Raw genomic sequence first — 25752 nt, 5'->3', positions numbered from 1 at the left:
ACTCAGATTTTAAATTTTGTTATAAATTTGATCTAAACATTACCCTTTTTGACCAAATTTAAGAATTTTATTCTGAATTCATCCAAACTTTAGTTTTTTTACAACTTTTTTTCTCAAAAAAAAATTTCTAATATGTTTTTTCTTTATAAAATCATATTAATACAAAAAAAACGTATTTTCACAAAAAAATCTTATATTTTCTATATAAAAACTTTTTTTAAAAAGTGTTTTGTATATGAAATATCTAGTAATAAAAATATATATTTATGAAATATATAAATATATACAAATTCGTTTTTATAAAAAAATGTATATAAAAACTTATTTTACAAAAAAAATGTATACAAACACCTATCACCATTATATATATATATATATATATATATATATATATATATGTGTGTGTGTGTGTGTGTGTGTGTGTATCTATATATTTTTTTTAAATCGTGTTCGTTTTTTTTATTATAAAAACGTGTTTGAATAATTTTTTATATAATACGTGTTTGTATACATTTTATAAAATCGTGTTTGTATACATTTTATAAAAAGGTGTTTAAATAATTTTTAATATAATACATGTTTGTATATATTTTATAAAATTGCGTTTGTATACATTTGATAAAATATATACGAACACGTATTATATAAAAAATTATTAAAATAAGTTTTTATAAAAAATGTAAACAAACACGATTTTAGAAAAAAATATATAGATAAAATAGGTGTTTGTATACATTTTTTTATAAAAACAGATTTGTATATATTTATATACTTATTAAATATTTATTTTTATAACTAGATATTCATATTAAAAAAGTTTTTATATAGAGAATATAAATTTTTTAAGTGAAAATACGTTTTTTTTTTTTTTTTTTTTTTTTTTTTTTTTTGTTGTATAAGTATGATTTTATAAAGAAAAAACATATTAGAAACAATTCTTTGAGAAAAAAAGTTGTAAAAAAAACTAAAGTTATGATGAATTCATAATAAAATTCTAAAGTTTGGGCAAAAAGGGTAAAGTTTGGATCAAATTTGTAACAAAATTTAAAATCTGGGCCAAAAGTGTAAATTTTAGACCAAATTTATAATAAAATTTGAAATCTGGGCTAAAAATGTAATTTTTGAAACTTGGATGACCTGTTGACCGGGTCAAATGGTTAAATTGAATACGATTACCGGTATTGGAGACTTAATTGAATAAAAAAAATATATAGGGACTAAATTGATTATGAGACCAATATATAAGGACTTTATTGCAATTTTCTCTTAATTATATTCGAAGGTGTTCCATTCAATATCAATATAATAGGTTAAGATGAAGATACACCTTCTAAATGTCCAAGTTACGCTATGAGTTGAAATTGGGCAATAGTAATAACAAGTCTAGATTTCAAAAAAAAAAAAAAAACGAAAAACATTTTTCAAAATGACAAACCTTTCCATAACCATTTTCTTTAACCACATTACATTTTCAAAACATTTCTCATTTCATAATAGGAATGTGACAAAACTGTAAAAAAAAATTGTCCTTGTGGTATGTATTTTTTAGGAAAAAAAAATCCAAACCACTAAACTTTTGGATTAATGGTCATTTTTAGTAAGTATGTTTGTGGTTTTGGTCCCTCAAAAAACTAAAAAGACTAAATTTTCCTCTTGATATTTTCTTAATGTTTTTTCTACTTCATTTAAAGCTTTATTAAATATGAATATGACTCTCTCTCCAATGAACTATATGAAAAATTGAAAGGAAACTTAAACAAAAATCCAAAGGAAAGTAACTAAAAGAAGCAAATCCTCCCCAATACAAATCCATTATATAGTTTTTTTACCATACAATTGATTATGGTATATGCTTCATATTCCATTCTTCTCCATCTAAAATTTATTAGAATTCATGTCTCTTTTTCCCTCTACTTCCGCTTTTATACTACCTATTTCATATATGTTTTCGATAATTTTTCATTTAGTCATGATTTCTCCTTGAAATTGTTGCAAAAAATGTCAAATGGTAGTGACATTTTCTCTTTCTTTGAGGTGTTTCTGAAATGGAAGGCATCGGTGGTGGTCAGAGCCAAGATCAAACAGACGTTGCCTCATCGAATCCAAGATTAGATTCAACTACATCTTATATTTGATGATCAGACTTGTGGAAAGGAACCAAAGACGAGGTGGAAGATGATTAGGGATAAACTCCGTCTCAAAATTGCGGACTCAGTCCATGCAACTACCACCCCTACTCTTGCCTCTCTTTACACCATTACCATAAAGAGAAATTATATGTTGACACATCATGGTTCGACTCAGCATAACTCCACCGATGGGTGAATGTGGCAATTAAATTCACCGTAGGTGACTATCTCTAGTAACATACCGGAAACTCAAATACGCAGGGTACAAACTGACCCACCGGTAGAGGAAAGTGAGTTGTTTTGATTCATATTTCGAGAGGTCAATGAAGGGAATAATTAGAAAACTTGTCGAGTTGTTTTTGTTTGTATGGCTTGATGAAGAATTGTTCTAGTGAGGGTTTGGAAATGGCCAATATTATTGAACCTTGAAAAAACAAAAAATCTATAGCTTAAAGAATGAGAGAGAGAGAGAGAGAGAGGGATATATAGATAGATAGATAGATAGAAACAAAGGGAAAGGGAAGAGAGAGAGAGAGTGTGTGTGTGTGTGAGTGAGTGAGTGAGAGAGAGAGAAGGATAGGGAGAGAGAGGGATAGGGACATAAAGAGAGAGAGAGAGAGAGAGAGAGGTTGGGTGTAGACCTTATATTTATATTTAATAAGAAAATAAATAAAATAGAAAAAAATTAAAAATATCAGGAGGGCAATTTAGTCTGTTTGGTTTCTTGAGTGATCAAATCAACAACGAAACACACTAAAAAAACCACAAATCAGAAAGTTTAGTAATTTGGACATTTTTCCTGAAAAAAAATGCAAATCACAGAGTCCATTTTTTTGTAGTTTTGTCTAGAAATTATAAGTTTAAGATTATATATTATTATAATCAAAGATGTAATGAACCTGCCACTAACCCAACCTAATCCGCTACTTTTAAACAAGCTCCTCGCATTCTAAAGGACAATGATATAGGTTTCTACCTGAATTAATGCTTCATGCTAATCCAGTTTGTTTTAATTGGCTCAACAAATGAATATATTTATGACCATAAAACGGTCATATAAAAAGGAATCGCTACTTTAGGTAAACTTTAAAGAGTCGTTTGACCATTACGATAACCCTTATGAAATGGAATCACAAACTTCATCATTAAGATTTTATCTTATAAGTCCAGGAAATCATTTGCATCAAACTTATGGGAATCTGTCTCTTCAATTATGGATTCTTAATCATTCACCCTCTAAGGAATTACTTATTTGTCAAGAACACTCTCAAGTCCCATTCTATAAGCAATGTAAATTAAAGATGCTCAACCATTTTCCAAACCAGTTCACTTTATTCAATGTAAATATATTTAAAATTCATTTTAATGCAATTCACAAACATGTCATAATGTCACATAACACATGAGAGTATATGATATATATATATATATATATATATATATATATATATATATATATATATATATAGTAATAAAAATATTTCATAATATGGTAGTAGGGGACATGTACTATGGGTATGTACTTGTTGGATTAAGGTGTCTAAGATCATAACTAAATTGATACATGTACTTGAGTTGAAAGTAAAGTTGTATTTGAGTTGCCCTCAAAACTAGTAATTGTATAGAATGGCTTTTGGAGAGAAAGATTGATTTATTGATTTTATATATGGTTAATAAATAACAATAAATGATTTGTTAATATATTATGTGATTAATATATTAATTAGAAAAAGTATTATTCAATTAATATTTAATTATAAGTTAATTGAATTAATTTTTAGGATTAACTGAATTAAATAAAAGTACAAGGACTTAAGTTGTAATTGTTTAAAAGTTGAACAAGAGAAGGATTCTAGATCCTTCCCAGGGTGGCTGAATTTGTAGCTTGCCATTATAGTTTCTAGAATAGTCCATATGGATAATTAGGAAACTAGATAAATACTATGTTTGAAATAATATTATTTTATTTCAAATTAGGGTTTATAGGGTTTTCATATTAGCTATAAATAGGACCATTTGGGTGCCTCATTTTCGTCCAACCTCTCACACACAAGAAGAGCCAAAAAATTTCTCCCTCTCCCCTCTCCTCTCTCATCAAGTCTTCTAATTTATAAAATCTAGGTACAAACCAATAGACATTAAGCTTTTAGTGCTTTCTTTCCAAGGTTTGAAGAAGATTTTTTTTGGTTATTTACTATAACAATCAAAAGGTATGTAAATCCTAATCCCTTGTATATTTTTTATATCATAAGGTTCCTTTAGGGTTCTTGATGTTCAATGTTTTATTGCTATTAATTAGAGAAAACATAGATCATTTATAGGTTGCATGCGCACTTAAGAGTTAAGATTTTTCGCTTCAGATGTTTTTATAGCCTATAAAACCTATCCGTACTCACTTCAACAACTTGTGATGTTTATTCACATTACTTCAATTCTAAAAAGCCTCCTAACAAAAGATTACCAAAATGCCCATAAGAGAGTTATCTATTATTTTTCTATCATTTTACCTGTTTTAACCTTATATAGAATGTTTGGGGCATTAGAGGTCAAATAATTAAGGGTTATGCTTTAAAAATCATTTTATATTCTCATACTGTTTCACAATCGTGTAAAATTGTAACATCCTGGATTGGGCCTTTGGGCCTTTAAAGTGGCTGACAAAAACGTGTACTCGGGGCGTACATTGCTATGTACGCCCAACATACTTGTGATAAGGAACCGCGACCGTTATGCACGTACGCCCATCGTACCACGAGTACGCCCAGCGTACGTGTCGAACTTCTTAAACCCTAAGATTTAAGGTTTACACTCTATATAAAGAAAATAACCCATGTTGGTTCAGCCTCCTTTCACCCTTAACCAGCCACCAGGAAAACCCTAGCTCATTTTGTGTGCTTTGGTATTCTAGAAGCCATTTGAGAGTGTTTGTGTGTTGTGTTATTGAGAAGAGAAGAAAGAAGCTTGAAGAAGAATCAAGGATCCACCACGAGCTTGTAGATCTAGAGGATTGGCATCATTTCTAACTCTTTTGAGGTATCACGTTCCTTTCTTGGCCATTGTATGCTTAGATTAGTTTATTTTGGGGTTTTATGTCTCCTTTAGACCCCATTGTTGAGAGTGATTGGGTATTGAAAGTTTCAAAGCAAAAGAGTTGTCCTTTTGGACTCTTAGAAGCATCTATGGTCATAAAAATCAGATCTTGATGGTTAAGCCATAACCAACCAACTGCTAGTTAGTCTTGAAGCTTGTTTAATGGACCAAAATCATGTTTTCCCCCGAACTATGCATGCAAGCACATAAAGTTTGTGACTTTATGGCTTAGGAGGTCTTAAAGGACCTGGATCTACGTTCTGGATGTATATACTTCACATATTAATACACAAATGAAGTCCAAAGGAAGCTGGCTAGTACATTTGCACGTACTCCCTGGTACGGCGCGCGTACCGGGTCAACTCCTCGTTTTGGTCAAGACCAGCGAACGTTGGGCGTACGTGCCAGGTACACCACGTGTACGCATGCAAATTGGAAAATTTGGGCTTTTGGGCTTTTAGAGAATGGGCCTGGACTTTTGGGCCCCATAGCCCACGGTGAAGTATAACTTTGGACTTATGAATCTGGAACTTCAGTATTGGGCCTTTTGGGCCAAGATTGGACCCTTGGGAATTATTATATTTGGACTTGTAACTTTTTGGCCCATTTGAGGGGGGGGGGGGGATAAGGCCCAATTCATAAATTAGGCAATTAGTGGGCTCTTAGGGAATCTTTGATGGACCATATGGGAGTTGGGCCTAATAAGCTAAAATCGGGACTCATGTATGTCCCAATTGGACCAAGGGGTAAAATGGTCATTTTATCATAAATAATGTTATAGACTCTAATTGAGTTTTAATGTGACTATGCTAGTCGGGAGTCATCGGATCAGCTGTTAGAGATTTCTTCCTTGAGATTCGACACACATTTTTACGAGGTGAGTTACCTTCCAGTAGAAGTGGGTCTAAGGTGTTGGATTAATTAGTATTGATCAAGAATTAATTTAGAATTAATTATGTGATAAATAGGAGACTAATTAAACATATGGGTTGATTGTGTAAATCATCCATAACTTATATAGTGGGCCAAAGCTCCATGGATAATCAAGTTGGGTTAAACCCATAGGATGCTCCATGGAGGTTACATAACCCACGGGTCATGGAAATGAAAGGTCATGACAATTAGGGTTTACATGGTGTAACCCTAATTGTAACACACTATATAAGCATCATATTATTCACCAAAATCGGCCACTAGTGTGTGTAAATTAAGGGCTAGCCAATTTCATGAAGTGTGGATTTCTCTCTAAGTTATTCCAAGAGCATTTGATGTTGTGTGAGCCATTTGAGGCACTAGGCACTCAAGTCCCATGGAGTCAAGCTACACTACAAGAGGTATGTATTTTATCTATATTATTACCCAAGTATCTATGATTGTATGCTAGATAGGGTAATACCTTGGAATATTCATATTTGCATGTATAATAGAGAAAACATAGATCCAAGGTATTTAGGGTTGCATATATAATTAGGAGTGTTAGAATGCTTATAACCCAACAGTGGTATCAGAGCCTAGGCTTGTTTTCCTGTATACTTGATGCAATTGTTGAAAAATCGAAGTTTTGTGCTGCCTGGGCAGTAGACTCGTTGAGTTCCCTCATGGACTCGATGAGTCCAAGACAAAACTCATCCAACTCGGCGAGTTGGTTCATGCACTCGACGAGTTGGACCCCCTAACAACTTATCTTCGAGTTTTGGTGTTGGAATTGGTGTAGAATCATTATCTTAAACTGTTTTGGACTTATAAAAACTATTTTTTATGTGATAATGAATATGGTAAACCAATTTCAGAGTTGTTATCAAAATTTCAAGTTTTATATGGTTAATTTTATGGTTCTTGAAATTGTTGATATGCATGTTGTTGAACTTATGAGTTTTGGTGATCATAGGAATTATTTGTAACCTTCTTGGTAGGTTAATTCTTGATCATTATGTGTTTTAATGGAGTCCATAACTTGTCCTCAAGTGTCACAACTAGAAAATTTTGTGCCTTGTAACTACAACACGTATGTTAACTATGAATCAAAAACATGAAAGCATGCATTATGCTTACTCTATGACAACAGAATTTCAATCAAACACCTCATACAAGCATTGCAAATAGTCAACAAGCAATTGGAAACCCTAGAAGTTCTTGTTTAGGTCCATTTTGGACTAGGACTTCCTTATTGGGCCCAATGGACCAATAAGCTTCCAATTTGACTATCTTGGGCTTAGAACTCTTAAATGGGCTCTAATTGGACCCACTCCCAATTATTTCAATATTTTGGGCTATATTGGGCCTAGAATGAAATAAATTATTTAAATAAACCATATTGGGCCATAATTAATCTAATTTAGCCTTAATAGGTCATAAAAATCACATTTATAATTAATTGGGGCCAAACATCACTTAACATGACCATGAAATGGGCTTAAGCATACAAGGCCCAATCCTCATCTTTTTCTCTCCAAATCTCGGCCCAAGCCCAATCAAAGAAGAGTTGACTTTCCCATGCCACCTCACATTTGTCCATAGGATTCCCATGCACCATCTCATGTTTCCATGCAAATCACTTCAAAAACATCTCTTATCTTCTCTCTCTCTCTTACTCTCGGCCGAATCTAAGCACACACACACACATTTCACTCACAATTCTCTCAAGAAACTCTCTCAGTTCTTTTCCATATTTTCGAGATCTAAGAGGTGTTCAAGGGATTTCTTCCATAAAAATCATCATCTAAGGTAATACATTGCTTAGATCCATAAGCTAGCTATTTCATTTCATTCAATAATCATCTCTTAATTCATTCAAACTTATGATCTAGCACCTTAGAAGCATCCAAGTTCGAGATCTTCCAAGAAAGGTTGCTAGGATCGAATTCTTCTCATCTTTTCCTTCCAAAAACGAAACCACACCCAAGGTGAGTTTCATACCCCCTTTCTTTTCAGTTTTATGAGTTTTTATGGGGGAGAATACAAGTAAATGTGTAGATCTATGTGTAAATGTATGCTATATGTGATTTGATGCATGTTTGTGTGTGATATCATGTGTTGTGATGAAAATGTTATCCAAAAAGTATGTAAAAACCGAGATCTAAAACCTAGGGAAGGAAATAAACATAACATAAACTATTTTACCTTAATCAAGCCAATAAAAATAACTCATACGGTTAGGATGAACATGCTTGGACATAAAACCCATTTTTGGGCTTAAATTGTTAAAAATGCAAAACTAAGGGCCCAAACCGACAAGTTATAGTTTCTGGAGGGTCAAAAGAGTCCAAACAGTTTCTATAATAATTTTTCTGAAACAAAACATTTTTGAAGGACTAAAAATGTAAAATTTTCACTTAATGGGCTAAACTTGGGCTTTTCGGCCCAATAAGCCTCAATATGCTAGATTTTTTAGTTTGAGGGGTTGAAAAGGAAGTTTTTTTGTAAAACAGGGGATTTAAAGTGTATTAAAACCATTTCAAAGGTCAAAAATGTTTTTTAAATTCAAAAAGGATCAAAAATGCAAAAAATTTCTATTTTGGGCCAAAATTGTAAAAGTTGCGAAAGTGGGGGTTCTAACTGAGAAAACTTCATTTTTGAAGGAATTAAGCTGTTTATAAAGTAAATCTGGGCTGAAAATGTCTTTTCAATAAGTTTTGATACTAAAGTGTCAAGAAAAATTGGTTTAAGGACTAAAATGGAAATTCTTTTATATAAGGCACTAAAAGTGTTAAATTTATAAAAGAAGGGTTGTGAAAAGGTAAAATTCTTACTTTAAAACAAACAAATCCCTTAAGACAAAATACGAGATCCACGACTACCGGTGAATCGTAATAACAAATACACTTTCAACACCAATATCATTATCAAAAGAATTGATTCGGTCTCGAATCAATAACAAAACCAATAATCAATAAATCGTATTACTTCAATAAACACGCGATAACTACGAGGAGTCAGTATTCAATCTTTGGGCTTGAAAGTCTCAAATCGTGCTTGTTGGGCCTTGCTAGCCCAATGACATGATCTTTGGGCCCGAAAGGAACGCGCTTACATGTTAATGGGCCTTCTATGACCCAATTACATGTAAAAGGACTTTCGATAGCACTATTCTGCTGTTGGGCCCCAAGGGTCCATTAGTACTGCTAGCAAAGTCGAGAAGTCAAATGCGAGTCTAGCCAAGTGTCTTTCGTATTCCCGATAGCCTTGAATGACTTATGGAAATAAAGGAGGCTTCTTACCCTCCTTTCTCCTCGGTTGTGGGGCTATGAGAAACCGAGTAAGCAGATTCGTGTCGTTAAACAAGAGAAGTCAGGGTAGTTGGATTATGTGAGTAGTATGGACGACGCCTCAAGGATCGTTCACAATTTGTAGTTATAAACTAGTCATTTTCAATAATGCGTGATTGTAACAACTCACAACCCTTAGTTAATCCAATGTCACCTGGGTAATAAAAAACAATCGTCGTAACGGTATTACAATAAACAAGACATGTAATTTTATGTATTGGGAAAACATCGGGTTTTCCCGGGGCGTTCAACATTTTAACTTATGTGAAGTATACAAAGTTCAACAATTATTCATGTTTTCAAAATCGACAAGCATATTTACGGATCTTCACACCTTTTTATAAACAATACTCTTTTCAGAAAATATCGGATTTTTCTGGCTTTTCAAACTTCACAAAAATCATTTTCCATAACATTACGTATGAACTCACCAACATTTCATATGTTGACCGTTTTCAAAATAACTTGTATTCTCAGGTAACAGGTAAACAGAAGAAAATGTATCAAGTTATATCATGGTGTTTTGCTTAGATTAATGATCGAACGGTTTATGTTATGAAATTGTAATGTTTAAAACAATGTACTGAATGTAAACAATATAAGTTGTAATATTTCAATGCATGGTGATGAATGATGTTATGATTCATGTATAATCATTGTGATGGTGTTCAATTAAGTCACAACAGCCCCCGGACGTTTCCACCATCTGGTTCGGGGGTGTGACATCAAGTTATGTATAACCAAAAGTCATAAGTTATTAAATCCATTAAAAGAACACAATGGTTACATAAAATGAAAAGTCACTCACTTTAATAAGCCATTAAATCATAAGTTCTGAGAAAAGAATAACTTCCATAAGTTATGAATTATGAAGAGTCACTTTCTTAATTAGTTTAAAGTCTTCCATAACTTGTCCTCAAGTTATGGAACTTGAAGAGTTTTATTTTTTATTTTTTTATTTTTTTTTTTAAATAATCAAAACTACTTTAAATACATAAGTTATGAAATTGAAAAGTTTTGAAAATTAACAAAACTTGCCCTCAAGTTTTGAAATTTGAAAAATTTTCTTTTATGAATACTTTATTCCAAATTAAGCTCGTAGAATTTTATAGAATTAAAATTCAACCCTTATACTATTATAATATTATAAGTTAATTATATATATATATATATATATATATATATATATATATATATATATATATATATATATATATATATATATATATATATATATATATATACACATACTAGCCGTTTACCCGTGCCAAGCGACGGGTGCGAATAGTTTTTTCAGAAATTCATTTGTAGATACAATTAGTTTCCTTTAGGCACAAGCTAGTTCCTTACCGCTTTTTGGTGGGCTGTTTTGTGTCGGATAGTTCATTTCAATGGATAGTTTCTAGCTAGATGCATATTCGTACAATGTGGTGGGCAAATAAGTACAACTCATGGCTACACCGTGAGCTAAGGTATTTTGCGGGCATTTGGGACCATTTAGGGGGTTCAAAACAATATTTGTTTTCTAACTTTTAATATCTAGAAAAGTATTTTTTTTGGGCATTCAGGATAGTACAAGGGGTGAAAACTGGTCTTTGGAAACCTCTCAAACTTATAAACAATATATTGAAGAAATAATTAATGAAAACAATATATATTTAATATACGAAAATCGATTTTTTATAGGTGTAAAATCCTAACTGGCGATCATTAGGTGACCACAAATATTAATGGGAAATTGAAACAAATAGCAACATACTATGTAGAAACATAGAATGACTAACAATACTGAATCTTTGAATTTTCATATTTTTAAATCCATGAAACGTAAAAGAAGAGAATGGAATAAAAAAAAGGTAAATCATATTTACTGAGTTTTATAAGTACACAAAGTCACATACATATATAAACACACACAATCACATGCACTTATAGTTCGATGCGTACAAACTTATATGATTAGGATTATTAACGATCTACATTTGTGAAATTTGCGATAAGATGACTATTATTATTATAATTAATGTCCAGGTTACTATAACTTGATGATCTTTAGGTTCTAATAACTTGATGGTTTACCTTTTTAACATTTTTAGAAAAAATTAAGCACAAATGCTTTAGGATCAAAAATATCTTTATGTTTTGCAAGTGTATGATAATTCACATGAGATCTACATACTATATTTAGGTAATAAAGAATATAAGATAATATAAGAAAACTACAAGAAAATATTAAGATTTCCAAGGTTCTTAACCGCAAACTTCTTTTAAACCCACTGTCCCTATACAGCAAATCCATGGATTTCTATGGAAAAAAAAAAGAGATACAATTGGTTATTTTTGTGAATTTCTTTCGAGAGAGAATGAAAGGTCCTTTATCACCAAAAATAAAAACAAAGGTATATAAAACCATTTTAAACACAGCTCATCAGATGTGACAAACTCCAATAAGATATTGTCACTCCAGTAAGATAAGCATCATATTAGTTTTGCTCCTCATTACCTAATAGTTAAATTGAGCTGAAAACCAATGAAATTGTACAGGTTGAACGCCCAAGTGTTAACAAAGAAGAAGTACATCAAAGCATCAACTTTGTGCCACAATTTAAAACCAGCCAAATACTTAAGAAAACTTCAAAAAGGTGAATAAAAACAACAAAAAAAGTCCAATCTGTAGTAGCTGATACAACTTTTACATGTTAAAGAACTAAGTTGAATTTTTCTAAATTACCCTTTCATGAATTCCCACATATAGTCCCATTGAAAGCTTAAAAAAACTATATAAATTACCTTTGTGTATGTTTGCACACATTGAGTTCGATTATCCCAAACCTGTCTCCTAATAACAACAAAAATGTTTATAAGCACATGTCTAACCACTATACAAATTTCAATAAAGGCTTTCAAAATCAAGATATTAAAACATAAGAAAATTGCAGCTAAAGAATATAGATCCATACTGTTACCAATGGTTCATTGACAGATTTCTGGTTAGAATCGTGTATCTAAAATTGGAATATGGAATTAGAGACGAAAATTCTCAGATATAGTGAAGGGAGCCGAGTAATTATCATGGAAGAATTAAGGGAGAGAAAAGAATTAGAAAATGAAAATCCAAAAGAAAGGGACAATACCTGGAAAGTAGTTGAAGGCGGCACAATATGATTTCAGTGATGACATCCATGGCAGTGGATGGTTAAAGGGTGCACGCGGCACCACCACCATCAATGTCCTTTAAAACACAAAATATTGAAATTCAAAATTAAAAAAAAAATTAAAAAAAACTTGAGAAAATATAAAATATGAAAAATCAGTGAACAAGTCTGATGATTCTCTTTGTGTTGAATGCACCTTACATCATATGTATTGGATATGTATTGGCCGACCATAAATGAAATAATATAATTATGCATTAATCATCAAACTAAAATCATACACAAAGCACCAAATGAAATAATGAAATTACCATAATACTGCAATATTAAAATTCCATTGCATGAAACAGATTAAAACCTGTCAGTGACAAAAGTATCCAGAATTCTCAATCACGATTCATTTTATAAGGAAAGCGGTCCTTGGAACTTGTGGTCCTATTTTTCAACAAGAACAAATGTTTTTTTAGACTGTTTTGCCCTTAAATACATGTAATTAAGTGTAGATGGTCCAAGTTACTTATTTTTCTTGAAATAAGACCAACATGAAAATATGGTGAGGACATCAGATATATTGTGATCAAATACAAAAAAAGAAACTATATAGCTTACCTTTGACTTTATGTATATTTTCAATTGAATATTTAGTCAAGCTTTTGTATCCTGCAATTTCAAAACATTATGAACCTCATCAAAACTCGTTTCAACAGCCCCATCTAATTATTAATGATTATAGATCAAGGCCAACAAAAAGATACAATTATGTATGTTACAAATAACAAAGTAAAAAAACAAAGAAATTACATAAATAATGACTACAATTACTAATCATACACATTCCATGACCATAGTTTTGCCTAAAATAGAGATTTTGTCATCGATCATACCACAAAATCACCTGTTTTACCATAAAATCTACAAAATCACATGCATTACCTGATTATGTAGCGACAATTTGCCTTTGAAACATACATGCTTTTATTTTTTCTTCTATTTTTGAAACTTTACTACTCACAGAGAATCGATATCTAATTGCCTTTCTACATTAGATATCTGATTCTTATTTCTTGGTTCGAATTTGTTTTGGAAGCGAGACATGGAAGAAAATTGAAGGTGAATATGTTTATCCATGTTTCTTTTGAACAAAATCATTCGTTGCAGTAATCGACGACACGACAATGACCTTCTATAAATCTACTTCAAAAAATTCACTTAATTGTCCTACAAATCTACAAAATATGATTTACATTCAAATAAAGACAATTTTTTTTGATCTTTTCAAGTATATTTTTATTAACTTCCTTTTACCCATAATAAACAATATCAGGTCAACCCTTCAAAGTTGCTTTAAGTTCCATAATTGATTGTTCATCTAACTGAAAATCAAGAACCACAAGTAGATAAACAGACCTGATGAACCAAATGCAATTAAAAATATTATATATCATATTAAAATTAAAACTCATAACAATGTAAATTTCACTTTTCTATTTTAAAACAATTAGATGTACCTTAAAAAACAAACATACCATCGATTTCCAAAGGTTGTAGGTTGAATATTGCAAAAAAAAAAAAAAAATACAAACTAATCGTTCATTTTTTTAATATATAGCTTGAATCTTGAAAAAGATACCAGCAAATTGAAAGAGTGTGTCATCCCAGATAACAAAAGAAGGATGATAAGCTTTAGGGAAATTCTTGTAGAAAAAGAAAAACCCATCAAACATTACATTAAACAACTCAATCTAGTTAATTCAAACCCTGTAACCTAAAGGAACTCAATTACCACACGCGTCATTAAAGGAAATCAAGAAAACATCCTCCTGTCAAAAAAGAAAGTACAACATCATCTGTAGCAGGCCAGAGTGCGGACTGCATCTCCCCTGAAATTGTAGATAGGAGGGTGGAGATGGAGGAAGGATAAATAGTTGGTTAGGGTTGGCTAAAGGAGACATGTCACTGATGATTTATTTGGAGCCGGGCCATCAGTTAGTGCCGGATGTGAGGGAAACATCGATTGTGGTGCCTATAACGATGAGTGGTGGTGGGGTTGGATCGTAAATAAGGTTAGAGAGAGAGAGTGGGAGAGAGAGAGAGAGAGGCAAGTATGGATTATGGTGGGGGTTTGTTGTCGGAAAATCGGTGCGATTGAAGAGAGACGGTGGAGATGGAGGTCGAATGCGATGCTTGTGTGGGAGAAATGAGGATGAAAGCACTGACAGCAGCTCTCCGATTAGGGTTTATGGGTATTGGATTGAGAGAAACTACGATGTCAAAGAGAAATGGAAGAAATGATATTATTGTTTAATTTTTCTCAATTAACAAAACGTATGCGTTTTAGTTAATTAGAAGGAAAGTCATAAGTTACTATTATTAAACAATAGAAGCGTTATAAGCTTTATGTCTAGTAACAATAAGCATAATATGATTGTAAATGATGTATTAAGTTTTGTACCTTTTAATTTTCAAGAAATGGGCAATATGCTTAATAATATAGTAAAGATATATATATATATATATATATATATATATATATATATATATATATATATATATATATATATATATATATATATATATATATATATATATAGGGAAAGTATCAAATGAGAACACGTAAAACGTTGAGAACGCGAGAACTAGTATATTCATTTGTGATTCCATGTATTCATTTGTAGCGAAATGATAAATTTTTATGCACAATCAATATGAATATGCTTTTTTTTTCAATTTAAATTAAAGGCATAAAAATTTATCATTCCTCCACAAATGAATACATGGAATCACAAAAGAATACACTTTGTTCTCGCGTTCTCAACCTTTTTGGTGTTCTCATTTGATCCTACTCCTATATATATATATATATATATATATATATATATATATATATATATATATATATATATATATAAGAGCAAGTAGTCTTACCATTAGTAGGCCTCATTTACGAAGCCGATCTATAAGGGGGGTATAAGGTTGTTGCCTATAAAATGGCAACTTAATGGGTGTCCACTCTCACTCACCGCTTCCTTGATCGGTGGAGGGTCGTTAGCTGAAAAAGGTAGGACAAGAACTATAATTATTCCTTCATTAAAAGTATTAATGATAAATACTAAGTAACTAAACTCTTATGAATATCCAATATTAGATACTTAGGAAAATGTGAATAAGGTGCTAATCCATGAAATTACACTTTGCACTTTGTTTAATCCATTCGTGGAGCGTGTGTGGTTAACCGGCACACTAACCTGGACTTAACAAGGTAGGCAAAGGGTAACTTAATATTTATCATAGTATCAATGGAGTGTGTGTGGTTAACCGACACATCGATTAAGGGGTAAATATTAAGGGTACAAAGTATATTTGCATGGTTATTTCACACCTTGTTTTGTGATCCTCGACATCCCAGTCACAAAACCTGAAGGGCACACTCGAGATTGAAACATGCCATTGAAAATTTCAATGAATCTCAAAAGAATCTAGGAGTTTCAAAACCAATTAAAACTTAATAATACATTTCGTTTATCTCGGTGGAAAGTGGTGAATCGTTATTCACCTGCCTTCAAAATATTTTATAGCTTGGATTACGATATCCCTCTTCCAAGTTATAAAATAGTTTGTTGGGTCCTAGCCTTAATATTTCATATTGGGTGTTATATTAAGGACTTTAGATCAACTATCTTGAATATCTCCCAAAAGATGTCTAGTTTAGACATCTATGATCCTCCCAAATCTCTTGGAACTTCACTTCCTCCACCTCCTCCAATTATTCTCCCTATCCAACAAGTTCAAGGTCACTCAAGCCCTATTGGCAAGGCAAGGTCTAGGTGTGCTCACATCTTGGAGATGAAGTCACATATTGACAAGCCGGGAGAATTAGGTGCCAAGGTCTTGAAAAAATTGGTGGTTCAATCACTTTCTAAGTCACATAGTGAGTTCCTTTGGGACTCCTATGAAACAGACTATGACAAGACCCTTAATGATCTTATCTATTTGCTTGGTACCGCTTAATCAACAATGATTTGGAAGGCTAGTAAAGAATATTTGATTAGAAGGTCGACTTCCCAAAACTTTAAGGACATTGACAATGGTGACACTGGAAATCCAGAAAAAGCATTCTCTTCCCAATGGAAAGGGATCGGCCATAGTTAACTCGGTTGACCAAATGGTAAAGAGAAAGGATAAGTTTGTGATAGTCCCATGTACCATTACCAAAGTGTCCATATGTTAAATTGCTAAAGTAAGGGGCATTGATTGCAAAGCTGCCAAATTTACCTAAGGATGTTAAAGTCAATAAGTTTGACTCTACTTCAGGTAAAGTCCATTGTCTAACTCTGTTAAGCTCCTATTTGGAGATTCTATTACATAATGTGACTGGGTCACCTGGTGATGTTATAAGAATCAAATAAAGAGAGAAAGCTTAAAGGAAGTATATGCTGATTCTGATTGGAAGATGGATTTCGATCGCATCAGAATTTTGAGCTGTTACTTAGGAGTTATGACACATTGCTTAGGAATAGATAACAACAAGGTTTTCATTTGCACTGTAAGGATAAGTTTTTCCGCAAAGTTTCAAAATAAAAAGAAAATATTTGTTTTATTTATTTTAAGGATCCTCACAATGGCATTTGTGAAAAAGTGTTGCTTATATGATTGCATTGATAGCAATATTGGAAAATGGATTTGATTCTTTCATTTGTGGTAGTGTATAAATTTACCAAATAAGGAATGATTCTCATCACCCAAGGTTTCAGTTGGATAGAAACTCGGAAATCATGCAAGTTGTATAGTATGATGAATGAGAACTTTCAGCTTTGGAAAATTAAGACTAGTTTCTTGTTCACATGTATATGTGACTCAAGTGAAGGATTAAGGGATCAAGTACACATTCTTGTGCACTAGACAAATTCCACCACAAAAGATGAATGAAACTATTCATCATGATTTACTAAGGTTTAGTAAATATGATTATACTTAGAAGCTTAAGTATAACTCCGAGATATTGGAAAAATTCCAAATGTATGGCAAAGTGAATAATAAGAATCAAATTAGGAAGAAGGATAAAAGTTTCTCAAATCTGAAAAGATGGGAGAGTACTTTAGTATCATGTTATATGATCATCTTAATGATTAAGAGACCTTATCACAATTCATCCTCTAAGTACATTTTGATAGCTAAGAAGAGGAGCTATGAATTGTTGAAGTGGTCAAATCAAGAAGATGAGTCATACTTTGTTTCAAAACAAGTCTTAGAGTCATACTCCAAGACTGTAAGTTGAGTGACATATCTTAAAGTAGGTTTATTAACACTAGTCAAATGTAAGAGTAAAAGTTTTCTACTCTTGTACATTTGAAATTGGTAAGTTGTGATGTTTTGGATAAAACAAATATCAACTAAGGCCAATTGTGTTAAGTGTTTGTCTTGATTATAACCCACACTATCTCTTGAATATTTGACAAGGAAGTCTTATAGGTCAAGAAGAAAGTGGGATTTAAAAGATCCTGAAATGGTTTCAAGAACTAATCAAGAATAGAACCTGTATTTCATCACTAGCACACAACTAGAGGTTTATAACATATCTTGTTGACATTTCTGTGCCCATTCCAGTTAAGTTGGCTATACATTTGTGTTCTACATGTTCTCAAGTGTTTGCATAACTACTTGAAATCACTGGCAAGCCCTTGTACTGCTAGGTGGCAAGAAGTATAGATTGCACAAGTTCAATCCATATGAGTTTGGATTTGTCACTAACCTTGTCTTGTGATTATGGTTTTGACAAATTCACGTGGATAAGAACAAATACACCATAAAATCTAATGGTCATAAGGTTTCTCTTTGATTCATGAAAATAATGGTGAGGAAACACTTCCACCAAGTAGATTTGAAGCAGATAGAAAAGATCTAAACAATTGAGACTATGATTACGACATCCCTTTTCATAGTTATAAAATTGTTTAGACACACCTGTGAGCTATCTGAGATAAGGTGTATGATTTTTATGAAGTCTTATCAAAGCAATCTAGTATTAGAAATTTGAACTTTGGTAAGAAAGTCAATAAAGTATTGATTTCTAGAAGTCCACTAATTTCGGAATACATGTCAAAGCTAGTGGGAGCATAAGTATTATGCTGATAATCATCATGTTAGTGGGAGCATGATAAATATGATAAGTATTGCAAGTTAGCAATGTTAATTATAGAAAACAAAAGTTCAACTCGTGAGGTTGCAAGGGTTGAAAAAGTTGTTTTGCTATAATTAAGGGAGAGGAAATTATACTTCATTTCAGTTCTAAAAGACTTAGATTGAGATTTTAATCATTTTAGTCAAGAATATATATATATATATATATATATATATATATATATATATATATATTCTTGACTAAAATGATTAAAATCTCAATCTAAGTCTTTTAGAACTGAAATGAAGTATGATTTTCATGTTGGATTGGTTCAACTTATTGCGTTCTCAAAATTCGGTTATGATTACGACATCCCTCTTCATAGTCAAATTTTGAAAACATGGCAAACAAAAATTATTGTAGCAAAAGGTTGGTCTAGAATCATGTCTTTATGTGAGACATCATGAATCGTGTCCCGTTTTCTTTCGGTACAAGATCGATTGCATGTGCTGTAATATTTATCATTTCTAATTTTTCCAAACGCCTTGGGGCATTAAGGGGAAAAGGTCTAGAATGGGATATGACTAAAGTGATTAAGCAATTGTCAAGGACAATCTAAGGTTTTACCAAAAGATTGGTTGCTTAAGGATAGTTGGAAGTATACTGTTAATATTGGAAGGACCATATTGACATATTCTAGAAAAGAGACAACTCTTGTTCAGAAATAGTAGTCAAACCTAGGAATATGGAGTTGTCTCCATTGGTGGAAGTTATATGTGGAAGATTAGAAAACTTAATGCAAGAAGGATTTCAAGGCAATGTGCTTTGAGATTTTATCTCCATGGTATTGATCTCCATTGGAATAACGTGTAATGACTGTTGACAAGTCTTTGTGACATTGTACATATTCAATACAAGAGGGTCTGTGCATATAAGTTTAAAATCTAAACAAATTTTGGTAAATGTTAGGAATTTGTAATTCTTACATTTTTCGATAAGGATTTGGGAGTGTGAAAAAAGAATCATTGAAAGTACGTTCAATCGATCTATTTCATAAAAGTAAGGATCATAGACAAACATAGAGTGCATACTTGATATATTGCAAAGCTATTGTTTAGAAAACATAGTGTACGTGCTTGGAGCATGGGACAACTAGTGTTTTTTTAAATTCAAGTATAAATTTGATAAAACCGAAACAATGAATAATGAGTAATCAATATGGTGATAAATAAAAGGTGTTTTATGTATATTGATAGTTTTGATACCATATTAGATTCATTTATTCTTGTGTTTCAATTTGCATGTTTTGACTTCCAGAATAAACTAGGTTATTCTTCCCGAATGACTAAGTCATTCAAACCATCCACAATCGTTCATATGTTGGAAGTAGATATGAATCAAGACTGTCATGGGTTGGCTTGTAGAGGTCCAAGTTGGTGGACAAAGTGGTGCTACAACACTCATGAATGCTCATAAGTTCTGAGTATTGGATTCAACCCGCGCTAATTTGAATCACTTCATGGATTTTATCACATGTGATCATGAGATGATAGTATCTTGTATTCTTCAAATCTAGAGATATGAGTTGTTACTATGAGTTGATAGTACATTGATTGCACGAAAACACGTTGGTAACTCGATGTTATAAAACATGCCTGTGTGTGTGAATCAACAAGTAGTAGAACAAGCCATATGAGTCGAAGTTTATCCATTCCTTTTATCTTTGGGATAAAAGAGATATTTGTGGGCCCCTCGATGATTTAGTGATGACACATGTGAGTGCTTCGCCAAGCCAGGACTGATGTGATTTGTTCAATCAGTCAGTCTTCATAAATCAAAAATCAGGAAACAACAAATGGACAGATAGAATGATTATTAATCCATGTCTCAGTCCATATGATATCTATAATTGAGGAATATATGATCCCTTATCTAATGGACAAGTCATTGACAAGGTCATAGTTCAGTTACAAGGTTAGGGTTTGACAGCGGCTTTTGAGAGCTACGATTGTTAGTTGGGTTCCGAAGTTATATGCAATAATAGTTTTAGACTTATCCAAGTGGGATACTAGTGGATTAATGTCTAAGTCCATAAATATATTTGGTATGTATTTGATCCGACCCGACATGGTCCATTTGGGTTGCATGGCATCATGCACTTGGATAGACTAAATGAGAGAAATAAGACACTTATGGTTATTAATATATTATAAGTTCTAATATATTAATAATAAGAATAATAATATTTAATTAGTATTAATCAAGAATTAATTTAGAATTAATTATGTGATCAAAAGGAGACTAATTAAATATATGGGTTAATTGTGTAAATCATCCATAACTTATATAGTCGGCCAAAGCTCCATGGATAATCAAGTTGGGTTAAACCCATAGGATGCTCCATGGAGGTTACATAACCCATGGGTCTTGAAAATGAAAGGTCATGACAATTAGGGTTTACATGGTGTAACCCTAATTGTAACACACTATATAAGCATCATATTATTCACCATAATCGGCTAATAGTGTGTGTAAATTAAGGGCTAGCCGATTTCATGAAGTGTGGATTTCTCTCTAAGTTATTCCAAGAGCATTTGATGTTGTGTGAGCCATTTGAGGTGTCACATTTGAGGCACTAGGAACTCAAGCCCCATGGAGTCAAGCTACACTACAAGAGGTATGTATTCTATCTATATTATTACCCAAGTATCTATGATTGTATTCTAGATAGGGTAATACCTTGGAATATTCATATTTGCATGTATAATAGAGAAAACATAGATCCAAGGTATTTAGGGTTGCATGTACACTTAGGAGTGTTAGAATGCTCATAACCCAACATAAGGCACCAAGGCCGACCCACTAGTATTTGATTACAGTTGAGGCGATTGTCTTTGTGATAATTATTTGGTTTGCTAATAGTTGACGTGTTCTATGTGCCAGTATGATATGTTCTCTGTGATAGTGGTAGTAGGAGGGGAATAGTCCCCCAATTTGGTCGCTAGGACCGAAGGGTAGGTAGGACACCCTAAATATGTCTTACAGCATGATTATGATATGTTATTATGTGATACTAGTAGGGGTGAAATAGTCCCCGTGATCGGGTGAGATAGACCGGTAGGTAGGCAGGCACCCTAGAATGGCCTGAGACGGGTAAGTCATCACCCCAAAATGGCTTGTCATGGGTAGGTCAGCACCCCATAATGGCTTGGCACGGGTAGGTCGGGCACCCCAGAATTGCCTAGCAGTATGTATGTTGTATGGTATGTGGTATGATGGGGGAAATTACTAAGCTTCGTGCTTACAATTTTTAGTTTTTGTTTCAGGTGCCTCTTCAGCTAAGGGGAAGTAGCCGTCAGGGTAGCAGCGCATCATACACACATGAGTTCCGCTTTGAGAACCCTGGGATTGTACTCAGACATTTTACTATTTGATGTTATGGTTTTTGAGACTTGTGATTTGTGATTTGATGTTTTGAAAAGATAACAATGATATTTTTCGTAAACAACTTTTATAAGTACATAATTAAACAAAAAATTGGGTCTCGATTTTAGGATGTTACAAGTTGGTATCAGAGCCTTGGTTTGAGGGATTCAGGCACACCATCGGGGGTGTATGGACTCAAATCGAGGGCTTGAAGGGTTTTTACAAGAAAAATAGTTTTATAAAATAAAAAATAAGAGTTTTGAGAAAGAATAAGGTGTGTGATGCGTGTGACCGGCTGAGCTTAAGTATGTTTTCCCCAAGATACCCATACATGTTATGTTATGTAATATGATGTGATTATGAGAATTGCATGCTAGACTAGGGCTAAAGATCTAGGAGGATGCCTTGTATGCATGTTTTGTGATTATGAGAAATGCATGACAGACTAGGTCTAAGTATCTAGGAAGGATGTCTTACATGACTGTTGTATGAGTTTATTGAGTTATATGCTAGCGCTAGTTAGTCAGCAGTATGGTAGCCTGATTAGGTTATGCTTGGTAATGGTTACTTGATGCACGAATGTTGCTTGCTTTGTGCTTATAGGGGTTACAGCTAGCTTTAACTAACTAGTAAGTGAATATGTATTAGTATTCACAAGCTAATTATGGAAAGATGGTAGGGACTCCTTACGCAGCTGATGGCGGAGAGTAGGTCGGAGAGTGCCCTAGGACAAGCCTAGGATGAGATTATCTTGGAAAGCAGTATTATTATAAGGGACTTGATGAAGTCGAATCAATCCTTGATGAAAGTACGGATAGATGTGGAAGGTAGTATGGGCCCGTACTACTGGAAGCAAAGGATCCGTACTCGAGTCAAGGAGGGCTGAGATATAACCAGGGAACTTGGAGAATGTGTGAGACTTCTCGAGAGTATGTATGACCCTTATGTTTAAGTGTTTTATTTCAGTATGGCGATTACGCAACATGAAGCAGGAGGTTCAGGGTCTGGGTCAGGATCAAGATCAGGCTCGGGTGCGGGATCCGAGCAGGTTGATGACGGGATATGCGAGCTCATTGCGTCCAAGATCACGAGAGGTATCCTTGAGGCGACCCCGGTCATTTTCGGGTCGATCAAGGAGGGAATTATTGAGCTGATGGAGGATCCCTTCGAACATTCAGGAGTGACTTGGTGTCCAGCCAGTCAGGTACGCGCATACTGTCCTTCAAGGACTTCAGGGGGAGTGGTGCACCATACTTTCATGGGGTGAAGGACCCCATTGCTTCCAGGAGATGGATCGTAGACATCGAGTTTGCGCAGTTGACGAGCTTCTACTCGGAGGGGTTAAAGGTCCGCTTTGCAGCGGGTTGATTGAGAGACAGAGCTAGGGATTGGTGGGAGTCAGTTGGTGACTCACTGGGAGCCCCAACCATCGAGGCTATGACTTGGTCAGATTACGTGACCAAGTTTAGGGCTGATTTTACACCAGCTGTGGAGCTTCAGTAGCTGGCTAGGGAGTTTCTTGACATGAGACAGACTACGGAGTCAGTGGCGGAGATCACCACCAAGTTCCGAGAGAGGGCCTTGTTGGTACCTCAGTATGCAAGGGATGAAGAATTGCGGAAGACCCGCTATGATGATATGTTGTGGGTTGATATTCGGGAGCATGGCAGCTACTTAGCATGTCCAACCCTGGAGTCCATGATTGCCCAGGCAAGGGAGAGAGAGATTGACTTATAGAACCTCAGGAAGAGGAAGGTAGAGATGGAGTAGGTTACGGGGAAGAAACCTAAGGGATCCGACACGAGGTCGAAGGGCCAGCCGGGCTAGAGCCGCTGCAGGAAATGCGGCAGGCTGCATGAGGGAGCTTGTAGAGTGGGATCATTAGGCAGCTACAAGTGCAGCAAGACGGGGAACCTTGGCAGGGATTGTACTGCCCCTGCCCCCACTGTTCACACATCAGACCTGCTTTACTTTCATTGCAATCAAAGGGGCCATAAAAAGGCCAACTGCCCTAGATTGACATCAGCATCAGCGCTAGTGGTGGCGCCGACTGCACGGGTTACGGATGGCAAGAAGGTCAAGTCAGAGAATCAAATGGTGAAGAGATGAGATTTTCACTTCACAGCCGAGGAGGCACGTTCCGCACCTGATGTGGTAATGGGTATGGTTTCTTCTCTCTAACTTTTATTATATGTCACTTGTGATATTGATGTATTATGTTTTATGTTTTGTTATGATAGTTACATGTGAACGGTATCCCAATTTAGGTGTTGTTTGATTCGGGTGCTACCCGATCATTTGTCTCTCTTGCACTTAGCAAGAGGTTGCCTGAGTCTTTGGGCATATTAGATTGCTCTCTAGAGGTCAAGATTGCGGACGACCGATCAGTGCGAGCATCAGAGGTTTTCAGGGATTGTGTTTTGAGACCATTCGAGGAGCGCTAATTGGTAGACTTGGTTCCCATACCATTACGGGGGAACAAGGTTACTATAGGCATGAATTAGTTGAGCCCCAATGGGGTGGTGATTGACTGCGAGCAACAGTTTGTCCGGGTCAGGACCCCAAGTGGGGGAGAGCTGGTGATTAAGGGCAATAGGCCACATCGTGGACCAGCTTTATGTTCAGCAGCGAAATCTAGACGCCACCTCCAACAGGGGTGCGTAGGGTATGTCACATATGTCTTTGATACCCGGGAGACGGGCGATGCGACGGTGAGTGGCGTGCTGGTGGTACGAGAGTATGCGAATGTACTTCCAGAGGAGCTGCCTGGAATACCTTTGGTGAGGCAGGTAGAGTTTAGGATCAACTTAGTCCCTAGTGCGGCTCTGATAGCCAAGGCACCGTATCGACTAGCTCCTCCTGAGATGCAGGAGTTGTCTATACTGCTGTAGGAGCTGTTATACAAGGGATTCATTAGACCAAATAATTCACTTTGGGGAGCCCGATACTATCTGTGAAATAGAAGGACGGGTTGCATTGGATGCATATAGATTATCGGGAGCTGAATAAGGTAACGGTGAAGAACCATTACCTACTCCTGAAGATTGATGACCTTCATAGGCATCTTGGTTCTCCAAGATCGATATGCGTTCGGATTATCATCAGATGAGGGTCAGAGAGGAGGATGTATAGAAGACTGCTTTTCAAATGCGATATGGTCGTTATAAGTTTGTGGTGATGCCTTTTGGGCTCACCAATGCTCCTGTCGCGTTCATGGATCTCATGAACCGCGTGTGTAGACCGATGTTGGATCAGTCTGTGATAGTTTTCATTGATGACATCTTGGTCTATTCCAAGACACGGGAGCAGCGTGGGGAGCACTTGCGGGAGGTATTCGATACTCTTAGGAGGGATAGCTTGTATGCCAAGTTCTCCAAGTGTGAGTTCTGCTTGCGCGAGGTGCAGTTTCTTGGGCACCTTGTCAACCAGAACGGGATTTCAGTCGACCTGGTGAAAGTAGAGGTCGTGATGAGGTGGGAGGTTCCGAGGTCTCCATCTGAGATTCGGAGCTTCCTGGGACTGGAAGGTTACTATCGGAGAGTCATTCAGGACTTCTCTAAGATAGTCGT

Source organism: Lactuca saligna, chromosome 5 (assembly GCF_052625555.1).
Source record: "Lactuca saligna cultivar CGN05327 chromosome 5, ASM5262555v1, whole genome shotgun sequence".
NCBI lineage: Eukaryota > Viridiplantae > Streptophyta > Magnoliopsida > Asterales > Asteraceae > Lactuca > Lactuca saligna.
This window is presented reverse-complemented; position numbering follows the sequence as displayed.